Here is an 11,180-nt window from a genome sequence, read left to right as displayed (position 1 = left end):
AATATAGTATATTAGCATAAAAAGTATAAACATACCACAAATAGAACTCTTATCAATGAAAATTATTTTATAAATCAAACATTATTTCCAGAAATTGTTTAAATCAGTCTTTGGTTTGCTTTAGCATTGATTAAAGCCTTGGTCATTTTCTCAGTACTTTTTTTGTGTGAGCATCTAAAGGATTGGAGGAAAAAACTAAGAGGATGTGGAGGCAATGCTCAACAAATTTTATGTAAGAGATTTTTGTTAATTATTATAACTCAATCTGGCTATTTTCTCTTCCACAGGGAAATGGAATATCTCCTGGTGGAACAATCAAAATGATCCTAAAGGCCATGTCTTTGCAAAGCCAAAATGATCCACAAAAAGCTTAAGCATATTGTCTCAAGTCCAGAATCAATCTCTCTGAAAGAAAAGAGGAATTCGTGATCAGTAGAGTCTATGAGCTTTTGATGAGAGCATTCTACCAATCATTAGAATTATCACCTTTATTTTTATGTGGGTGGTAAGCTCTAATTCCATAATTTAAATGTTTTCTTATATCTTGCAAACTTTGTAATATGTTAGAGGGGAAAAACTTTTCCCCTATGCTTAATAGAGACAGTTCTGAGGCTAAGCCACCTGCAGGCAGGTCCTGGACTCATCACCACCTTTAAGACTCTGGGATGGGGCACCTGGGTGGAGCAGTCAGCTAAGCATCCGACTTCAGCCAGGTCACGATCTCGCGGTCCGTGAGTTCGAGCCCCGCATCAGGCTCTGGGCTGATGGCTCAGGGCCTGGAGTCTGTTTCCGATTCTGTGTCTCCCTCTCTCTCTGCCCCTCCCCCGTTCATGCTCTGTCTCTCTCTGTCCCAAAAGTAAATAAAAAACGTTGAAAAAAAAAAAAAAGACTCTGGGAAAGGAGGGGCACCTGGGTGGCTTGGTCAGTTAAGCATCTGACTTTGGCTTAGGTCATGATCTCATGGTTTGTGGGTTTGAGCCCTGCATTGGGCACTGGAGTCTGCTTTGGATTCTGTGTCTCTCTCTCTGCCCTTCCCCTGCTCATGCTCTGTCTCTCTCTCTCAAAAAAAGGAAACATTAAGAACTTTTAAATTAAAAAAAAGACGATGGGAAAGTTACTATTTCTACCTTCTATAACCTATGGATAAAAATACCTGCCTTATTGGGCTGTGAGGATGAAATGAGAGTTCATGTAAAGCACTACAATCCTTTACTTCCATAGGATGAACCTAAAGTAATTTTTTCCATAAAATACAGAAATCTCACTATAACTTTCCTTAAACAGATGGGCTTTTTACCAGACTCTGCTCTGTTGTATTCTAGCCAAAAGTGCCCCCAGGCCTTTGTTAAGTGGTTACAGTATTTAAAGGTAAGTTCTATATGTTGGTTTCAATCTCCTAGAAATACACAATGTCTAAGTGGAGCTATTTTATTTTGATGGGAAAAAATGAGAATTTGTCATTTGCAAGCTAATTTGAGGTTTGGGCCAAACCAGTAGACTCTCACTTTGCTTTTCACCAAATAAAATTAGTTTTTGGCAACAAGGTTTAAGGTAATTGACTCTGAAGCTGGCACTTTAAGTATTGTCTGCCCAAATTTTTATAGTTCGGAGAGCAGGAAAAACCCAATTTTTCCTTTTATGAATTTAATCCAATGTAAACACAAACTTTCAAGGTTTGTTCAGGGATGCTAATTACTTTCTTCTTCAATTTTTCCACGATGAAGCTATTCTTGGCTGTCAGCAAGAAGGATTAAACCTCAGGAGCATGTGAGGCCACTGGAAAATGTTCCATTGTCTTTCAGTCTTTCTGGGTCACTCAGTATTTGATTATCCAGACTAATTGTAGGAAGGGAAAGCATGAATAATTAAATTGTACAGACAAGCTCTTGTACCTTATTTTGGCTGAAGACTTCATCCTTATTCTCAAACTATTTTCCAGAAGAGCTAACAAGTAAAGTAAAATGGTTTGTTTCCTGCCTTTGCTCCATTTCCTCTGTTCTTGCAAAGAAGTATTGACAAATGACAAAATGTCTCCCTCCTAAGTACTCCACTTCCTCTACCATGAAACAGTGGTATCAACAACGAGGAAACAAGCAGAGATGGAGGTAATAATTCCCTGAAAAGGTAGACTTGCCTATTCTAGAACTTTCTGGTTATAAAAAGATGGACAGAACTTGAGGCTGAATTTGGCTCCTGGCTTTTCCTTTCCTTGATCATCTTCCAATGATCTTAAAAAGCTATTTTCCTCTTTCTTTCCTTCACAGGCTTTTCTGGCACCTCCGAAGTAACAATGGAAATAAACATTTAACAGATGGTCCCAGCAGGTTCTCGGACACACACACGCGCGCGCGTGCGCGCACACACACACACACACACACACACACACACAGTACCTACAGAATGGAGTCGATTAGATCTTATTTTAATTTATGTTATTTCCCACCGAATAGTTTCTGGTCACAATTTGTTTGTTTGCTTCTGCCTTTATCTGTGGCCTCTTTCATACAGTTTCTGGAGTTTTCTGGAATATTCTTCAAGGTCAGACCTGGCAAGCCTCCATTATCCCCACCTCTACACCACATCATACTGTTAGCGTAAATGGCTTTGTCACACCTCCTCTGCAGAAGTTCTCGGGGGGAAAAATGAGGAAGGTTTCTCACATGCGCATCTGGTTCTCTCATGAAACCAGCGATCACAGGGTGGAGATAAGCTGAGAAATATGAGCAAGAAGAGGAAGAAAGGAAAGAGTTGAGGGAATACACTAAGGGCTGTTCTTTAATAAGTGGGAAAACGAGCAAAACTTAGGGTAAACAAGTCAGCCTCAGGTTGTAGGGAAGCCCCAGAGGTATATTAAATGACCAACATTGAGAGCCTAACTTGTCCACATGGCCTGGAGATGACATATGGGTTCAAGGCCAGGATGTTCACAAACATAAATAGGGCACATAATCTTATTATAAAAAGCAAGGCCAACTTCTGAATCTGAGCATTCCAAGGCAAGAAAGGACAAGCAATGGGTCACCAGGATAAGGCCTGCATGAGGAAGAACAATCAGGCAGAAGGAAAACCACACCCAGGCCCCAGTCAGGGAATTCACAGCAAGCAGCAGATGCTGATGAGAAGCAGAATCCCATACAGGCCCTGCCCAGATCAGCAGCATGAGTCCCATACAGGCCCTGGCCCAGATCAGCAGCATAACCAAATGAGATCCAGGAGCAAAGTCTGAGAAGGCTGTTCTCAGCCCTGCTTTTATAACTCATCAAAAGGTGTGAGCAGGTCAGAGTTGTGCAACATGCTGGGGACCTATGAGAGGCAAGGGATTCTCACAAAGCCATTCTCAGGCACTGGACTGCCTGCGGTCTTGGTGGCCCCTGTGATTTGGGTAAGGGTAAAACTTCAAGCTCTTATCTTAAAAGCAAATACATATTGACATGGAAATATCCAGCGTTATATAAGAAAGGGAGGAAATGGAAATGAGTATAGGAAGGGAGGAGGAGAAAGAACTCCAGCGCCTTCTAAGAGGTCATATATTGAGAAAGGAAATTAAGAAGCCTGGCTTCCCTGGGGACACCTGGGTGGCTCAGCTGATGAAGCCTCCAACTCTTGATTCAGGCTCAGGTCATGATCTCAGGGTCATGAGATCAAGCCCCACATCTGGCTGAGCATGGAGGCTGCTTAAGACTCATTCTCTCTCCCTCTACCCTCTGTCCCTTACCCCCTCACCTCCTCTCCCCAGATCATGCGTGCACGCTCTCTCTCTCTCTCAAATTAAAAAATAAAAAATAAAAAATAAAAAAATAAAAAGAAGCCTGGCTTCCCAAGGTGATGGATACATTAGGTGAAATTATCGTGATGATCATTTTGTGATATGTACCATATGGCAAGTCGTTATGTTACACACCTGAAACTTTAACAGTGTTAAGTGTCAACTACAGCTCAGTAAAGTTGGGGGGGAAAAAAAAGAGAGAGAAGGCCAGCTTTGGAGTCACAATAACTATATCGAAGTCCTGTCTCAACCATTTGCTAGCTGAGTAACAAGGTCAAGTTGTTGAACGTCTTTACGTCCTACCTATAAAGTGAGGTAAGAGAATATCCTTCCTCGGAAGGTTGTTGGGAGGATTCACTGTAAATTGCTTAGAAGAATACCTTCCACAGGGGCGCCTGGGTGGCTCAGTCTGCTAAGCATCCAACTCTTGATTTGGACTGAAATCATGATCAGCTGAAACCATGATCTCACGGTTTGTGAGATTGAGCCCCGAGTTGGACTCTGCACTGACAGCACAGAGCCTGCTTGGGATTCCCTCTCTCTCCTCTCTCTGTCCCTCCCCATTCATGCTCCCTCACCCTCTATCAAAAATAAATAAACCTTTTTTTTATTTTTTAAAGAAGAGTACCTCACACTAAGTAGGTCTCAATACATTTTTGTTGCTATTTCGCTCGTAGGTATATTCTCAGCAGATAGTTATCGATCATCAACAATTGATCACTCATCTAGGCTCCTTGCCAGGTACTGGAGAAACTGTGGTAAACAAAATACACATAATCCTCATGATCTTAAGAAGTAATGAGTGAACAGGATTTGGAAATCTAGGTTAAGGGTCTATAAATCAAACATTATGGAAGGGAGAAAATGTTGACTTGAGCGGCAGGAGATGTCAAGAGATCGTTTTTCCACCAGTTAAACCGTGGAAATAGAAAAGAGCAAGGTTGCCTTGGAGCAAGCAGTAAGAGAATCTGTGCCATCAAGAGAACCATGTTATAGCAATGACAAGAAGCAGGTAGCGATCGGAATGTGCCCAGCAGACAGTAAAACCCAAGGTTACATACTTGGGGTTTGTAGAGCACTTTTTGAAATGATGCAAAGGTGTCAAAAAGAACAAAGGAATTTCTCCTATGAAACCAAACCTCCCTCTGAGAGCTGGACAAAGTATTACTAATCTGTTAGATCGGAGAGTTATCGTGACGGTGAGGATTTGCTGAGCCAAGATCCAAAAGCGAAGGGGCCCCCAGAGAGCTCAGACTATGGTGCCATATTTCCCCTCTCAGGCTCTGCTGATTGTGGAAGACGGAGCTGAGAGGCTGGAAAAGCTGAGCAAAGTGTTTATTGGATTCGTGGGGCAGGGAAAGAAAAAAAGGGAAAAAAACAAATCCGTGGGGGTAAAGTTTAGGGCCCCAAAGGGGACAATCTCTGGTAAATACCCCAAAATTTCCCTGGGACTTTCAAGGTAGGTTTAGCTATTAAATTTCAGAGTGAGTCTGTTGACTTCCTTAAAAAAAATCCTGTCAGAATTTGAATTCCATTAATAGATTACTCTGGGGAAGAATTAATGTCTTTATAATAACAAGTTGCCCTTGCTTAGAACATGGAATGTGTTTCTGTTTATTCCGATCATCTTTTATGTCGTGGAGTCTTACAAACTTCTCCTTAGAGATCTTATATATTACTGGTTAAATTAATCTCTAGATATCTATATTTTTGTTGTCATTGTGAATGGTAACTTGGATACAATTAGCTATATAGTTGGATAGGATTGACATAAAGACATAGCATAGTTTATTGTAATTTGATCCTGTATCCAGCAACCTTGCTAAATTTTCTTATTATGTCCATTTCTCTAGGTAGGTGATCAGCTGTAGATGATGACTTTTTTATCCTTTGTCTCTATTTCTCTTTCTTTCCTTGTAATGTTGGCTACGACCTCCAGTACTGAGTGAGACAGGATCAGTGATAGAAGGTACTTTGCGATCTTCAAGGGAAGCATCTATTTTTCTCCATTAAATATAAAATTTGCCCTAAAATTTTTAGTAAGTAATGTTTTACCCACTTGTGTAGAATGCCTCATTCCCCGAGGAGGCCAGGTTGAAGAGATAGAACTAATACCAATAATTACACTAATTATCCTCCTCTTTCCTTTCTCATCTTTACTAAAGTATATTGAATTACTCAAAATTTTCTTATTTAATATTTTCCTTGAGTACTTGAGAACGAATACTTCAGTTCTTGTGCTTTAGAACAATATAACCAATAGCCTTGAGCAACATAGAAACTACCAAGGTAATCATTGTGAATAATTCCAATCACAAATTCTTTTTTTCTTTCTATGTAGGCTGAGTGTTAGTAAAAGTCTCAAAGTTGAATCTTAGGTAGCAAACAGCTGAGCAGTCTTTTTCAAGTTCTAGGCGGTAATTAGTGAACAGAGCTGTTTTGTGATCCAGCCTCAGACTTTACATTCTTGCAGTTCCCATGAAAGGGCTGGTTGACTGGAGTGTATAATCAAAATCACTAAACTCCATTTTTCTCTCATTTTTCCCCTTACAAATTGTCTGTCTTTTTTGGAAGAAATTACATCTACACCTAATCAGTATCATCTGGATCTATAGCCTCACCCACATCTATGACTTTATTTTTTTTTTAGAGCATTTTAAAAATCTTTATTTATTTGGGGGCAGAAAGAGAAGAAGAGAGAATCCCAAGTAGGCTCCACACTGTCAGTGCAGAGCCCGACGTGGGACTCGATCTCCCGAACTATGAGGTCATGACCTGAGCTGAAAGAGATCATGACCTGAGCCAAAATCAGGAGTTGGACGCTTAACCAACGGAGCCACCCAGACGCCGCCACATCTATAACTTTAAAATTCATTCATGAAATTTATAGTTAAGATTTTAAAGATCACGTGAGATTAAAAATCTTGAATTCACAACTTTGTAAAGTACAAGTGATAATCATCTGGTTTTGAAGTTAGATCAGTTGGCAGTTCTATTAGTTTATTGCTGCACTGATGGCACGTGAACTACAGGGAACTGAGGGCCATATTTGTGTTCGGGAGCTCAGGGCGGAAGGTTAGCTGCGCTATATGGGTTTGGAGCTCGCCTACTTTTGCCTCTCTTTTTCAACAGGTAAGACAAGAACATAGACGTTTGTTGCAGAATAAAGCTAATATGTGGAGTCGAGTCAAAGGATCCAACTGTATATACCTATCTCACTTGAGTTTCAAAAAGGATGAAGGACATTTTATGATAAAAGGGGGTTGCTTTATTAAAAGTAAGATAAGGGGTAAATGTGGTATAATTACATCGTTTCCACTTCAACTCACATTTCATACTTATGTTTTACTGATGATTTACATTCCTATATGTGCCTTAGAGGTACAGACTTTGGAAACTAGACATTTTCTTTACACACTGAATTTACAAGCTTACTTACACTAAGTTTCTACACTACAACATTATACAAGGCTACAAAAACGGAAGTATGAAACTGAACGTAACGGCAAGTCTTGCCTGAAGGATGAACGATTGAAAGGTGTCAAATCTCTTTTCTGCCCTGAAACACGCCTCCTCTTGCTTCTGGTTTATTAACAGAGAACAGACATTTCAACAATTTGAGATAAATGCAAATAGTCCAGAGTGATAAGTACATATGTTCATCTTCCCATAAAGCTCCGTTGGGAAGCTTTCTTGGAAACTCAGAAGAGATCACCAAGCTGTTGAAGTGAAAGGGGCTGAAAGGGCCTGAACACAAACCCAGCTCACCCTCCTGCGTAACTCTCTGTTATGACACCTAGTGGCCGGTAGCCGTAACTGTACCACATACACTTATAAAACGATGTTCGGTTTGATTGTTTTATATGGAAAAAGTTTATAGGGGGCTGCAAAATCATAATTTAATCACCTGAGAACAGAGCAGAAAGCCAGTTGTCTTGTATCATTGGTTTGAAAGCTACATTCCTTAGAATTCTTGGATAGGGTGTGCAAAAGGGGAAGGACGGAAGTAATCAAATCCTTGGTAAGGTCCGTTACTACATACTATCCATTGTAGAGCCTAATGAAAGAAGTGAGCAATGGTTCCCTTATCTGAACGATCTGATAAGAGAAAGGAAACAAAAATTCCACTGAAATCAAGCCTCCTCGTCTGGAAAGTCGAGAGGCATGTGTGCTTAAGTCTTGTCTCGTAGATGGTGGTAGGGGGCCTGATTTCAGCCTTTCACATTTTGCCTTCTTCGTATCTCCTTAGGCTCAAGAACTAAATGCTTTTATCTGTTGTAGAAAGATGATGTACAGTGATAACTGAACATTTCTATATCCTCAGGAATACTCACTTTGTAAACACATTTATACTCATTATGGGCTGAATAAAGTTCTGGAGAAAATAAAATGGGGGGAATCAAACTTTCAGTTAGGCACCAATTTACCATCCTCTTCCACTCTGCCCAGGGAAAATGATGCTCTGATCTAGGCGGCTTCAGATTCAGAGGACAATCAGAGTAATATTCACAGTATCATTTGGCTTTTTTTTTTTTTTTTTTTACTGTGCCATATTTAACCGATTTTCTCTTGTCTCACACTTAGTCTAAAATATTTTGACGACAGCAAATAGCTCTGTAATGGGCATCTTTGCCCATCCACCTTTCTATCCTATACTGATAGTTTGTTTTAAATATTGTAACGCGGGGCCCCTGGGTGGCTCAGTTGGTTGAGCGTCCCACTCTTGATTTCAGCTCAGGTCATGATCTCATGGTTCTTAGGTTCAAGCCCCCGTTGGACTCCATGCTGGCAGTGTGGGGCATGCTTGGGATTTTCTCTCTCTCCCTCTCTCTCTGGCCCTCCCCTGCTCATGCTCTGTCAAAATAAATAAATACACTTAAAATATAATAAATATTGTAATGAAACATTTAAGACATACGAAAGAGCACAAATCATAATTTACAAATACTTGTGTACCCACCACTCAGCTTGAGAATTCTTTACTGATACAATTGGGACCCCTCTTGCATACTTCTCAACCCTGTCCCCATTCCTGTCTCAGTGGCGACCTCCTCCCATCCGTGTGTATCATTCCTCTGCATTCCTTTATACTCTAAGGCACATATAGATTAACCACTTAATATTATTTTCTCAGTATAGTTTTATACCATGTACAGGTATCTGTGCGCTATAAGGAAAAGTTGACATAGCAAATATCATGGCAGCTTTCAACCCCTCCATGAGGTAGGAGCCTCATCTGTTTTGTTCCCTGCCTCAGCCTCATTGCCTAGACCAGGGCTTGGCTCATATCTCTTGGCAAAATAAATGTCAATGAACACTTGCCGCATGAAGCCACATTTCAGTGTAAATAGAAGGAAATGCTAGCTAGTGTTGACAGAAGAAGAGACAACGAATTCAGATGAATTGGGCCTGTTTCACCATTTTGCCTAGGGCAGACTTGTGTAAGTTCTGTGGGGCTGGAAGTGATAAAAAGCTGTTACCAATACCTGGTTGTCCCAGGTGAGTGGGCGTCTAATGTAGGCAACCCTTTTATCTGCCGGGGCCTCTCTGCTTCCTGAAGGCGGGGTGCCCCGGGAGCCTGGGAAACAAACCTGTCTGTACAAGGAGAAGCCGAGGCACCCGAATGCTGTTGAGTGCAATCCAAAACGATACCAAGAAGAGAACCTAGGATGATTCAGAGTCGAAAACTGCATTGTGCAAATAGACTGGGTGCCTGCCTCCCGGGTGATTTGGTTGCCCTGGAAAAGGGTCTGGGTAAGGAATGCTGGTCCCCATCCCCCACACATGCTCCAACAAGGAGCCCAAGTACACCTCAGCCAGAAATTGGTCAAGTCTGCTCTAATTTCTCAAATAGATCATCAGCAGAAACAAGTAAGGTCTAGTGAGGAAAACTAACACCTCAAAGCACTCAATGAAGAAACGTTACGCCCTCCCCGTGCATTCGCCACACGTGCAGACTCACCACACCAAAAAAGGGGCGTTTTCCCGAAAGCAATTTTTCCAGTTTTTGTGGTCTTAAGTCATAAAGCTTGAACAGTGGTTGGGTCTGAACTGACTGGCAGGGAGTTCATTCCCTTGGCAGAGTAAACAGCATCCCAGCGGTGCCTAGGACATAAGGGAATGAGGATGTCAAACCCTCCTGAGACAAGAGAGTCTCTCGGGACCCCGTGGGCTGGCTGCACGGATGCAAAACTCTTTGAGCTCAGGAATGTCCGTGTTACCTGGGGAGCCACCTCCAGCCACCTGCTCTGTCTCCATGCTCCGTGGCCACCAAATGGCATGGGAAGCCCGCAGGTGCCAGAAATGTGCCGGAGCCCCTGAGCTCTGAAATCCACCCTTGTTTGTAGCTGTGTGGCTGCCTACTGCCACACGTGTCCAGGTGAAGGAAATAAGCCTTATCCCAGGGCCAGCACCGCGGGCGACTTCCGGACTCCTGACTGTGCACCCTACCTGCAACCCTCACCTTCCTTTGCTTCCTCCATACTCGGGCTCTCCAATGAGAAGGAGCAGGGCAGCAGACAGCAAGGTAGAACCCTCCCGGCAGGAATTGGTTCTCTGTTCCCCTTTCCCTTCCTCTCTGTCAGACTGAGATTAGTTTCTATTTTCTAGTTTCACAGAGGGGAGAGACAAAAATGCTTTAATGTCATACGAGCTTTGGGAGAACTTCCTTGGGATAGTACGACCAGAATGGCTGTAGCTAAGAAGAGAATCACACACAAAGGTAAAAATCTAAAGTTTCTCCTCAGATTCTCCAACAACCCCTTTCTTCTCCTCTTTCCTACCTGTAGGCTTCCCTTCTCTCCACACCCAGGTACCGGTGACTTCTGACTGCCAGCATCGCTGTCTACACACTCTTCTCTCCCTTCCGTCCTGTCTCTGCATATGAGAAAGTTGGTATAAGGCATAGGTAAGTGAATTCACACCACTGGATTATAAACTAGCTCTTCACGGTGATGTTTCCAGTATCTACAGAGTAACATCTGGCATACGGTAGCCGCTCAACAAATATCTGCTGAGTGCAAGACAGAAAAAGTGTGAATTTCTAAGAGATTTGTCTACTCTTCAGGGTATTCACATAGAGGAATAACATAACTACCACCAGTTACTTGCAGCTTAGAAGTCACTTTTACACATTCAAAGGACAGGATCTGTGCATTTCCAACAGCTCCGTGGTCTAGTTGACGTGTTATTGTACAGAAGAAACCTCACAAACGACACCATTTGGGAAACTTTTTCCCGGCTTACACATGAACCTAATCCTGCATACTCAATCATTCTTTCTTGCAAATAGGCCCTTTTGCTCTTTCTTCACATTCCCACTGAAGTTCTTCATGAAGGACAAGAAAAAGTAGGCCTTTCTTTTTCTTTTTCTTTTCTTTTCTTTTCTTTTCTTTTCTTTTCTTTTCTTTTCTTT

At 41.9% G+C, this 11,180-nt stretch overlaps 2 long non-coding RNA genes across 2 annotated transcripts in view; one reads left to right on the top strand and one right to left on the bottom strand.

The window, feature by feature from the left end:
* Window positions 1-2,513: 2,513 nt before the first annotated feature.
* LOC121014701 (uncharacterized) overlaps window positions 2,514-11,180 on the bottom strand; it is a 12,266-nt gene continuing 3,599 nt past the window's right edge. Inside the window, exon 3 of the long non-coding RNA XR_005783375.1 lies at window positions 2,514-2,710. This is a non-coding gene — a long non-coding RNA (uncharacterized LOC121014701). The remainder of the gene's footprint in view (window positions 2,711-11,180) is intronic.
* Window positions 10,058-11,180, top strand: part of LOC121014700 (uncharacterized) — a 12,327-nt gene continuing 11,204 nt past the window's right edge. Inside the window, exons 1-2 of the long non-coding RNA XR_005783374.1 lie at window positions 10,058-10,292; window positions 10,376-10,487. This is a non-coding gene — a long non-coding RNA (uncharacterized LOC121014700). The remainder of the gene's footprint in view (window positions 10,293-10,375; window positions 10,488-11,180) is intronic.

This window comes from Herpailurus yagouaroundi, unplaced genomic scaffold (genome assembly GCF_014898765.1).
Source record: "Herpailurus yagouaroundi ecotype Mexico unplaced genomic scaffold, PumYag 203, whole genome shotgun sequence".
Classification (NCBI taxonomy): domain Eukaryota; kingdom Metazoa; phylum Chordata; class Mammalia; order Carnivora; family Felidae; genus Herpailurus; species Herpailurus yagouaroundi.
Note: the sequence above shows the minus strand (reverse complement) of the source record. Positions and strands in the feature narration are given on the sequence as shown.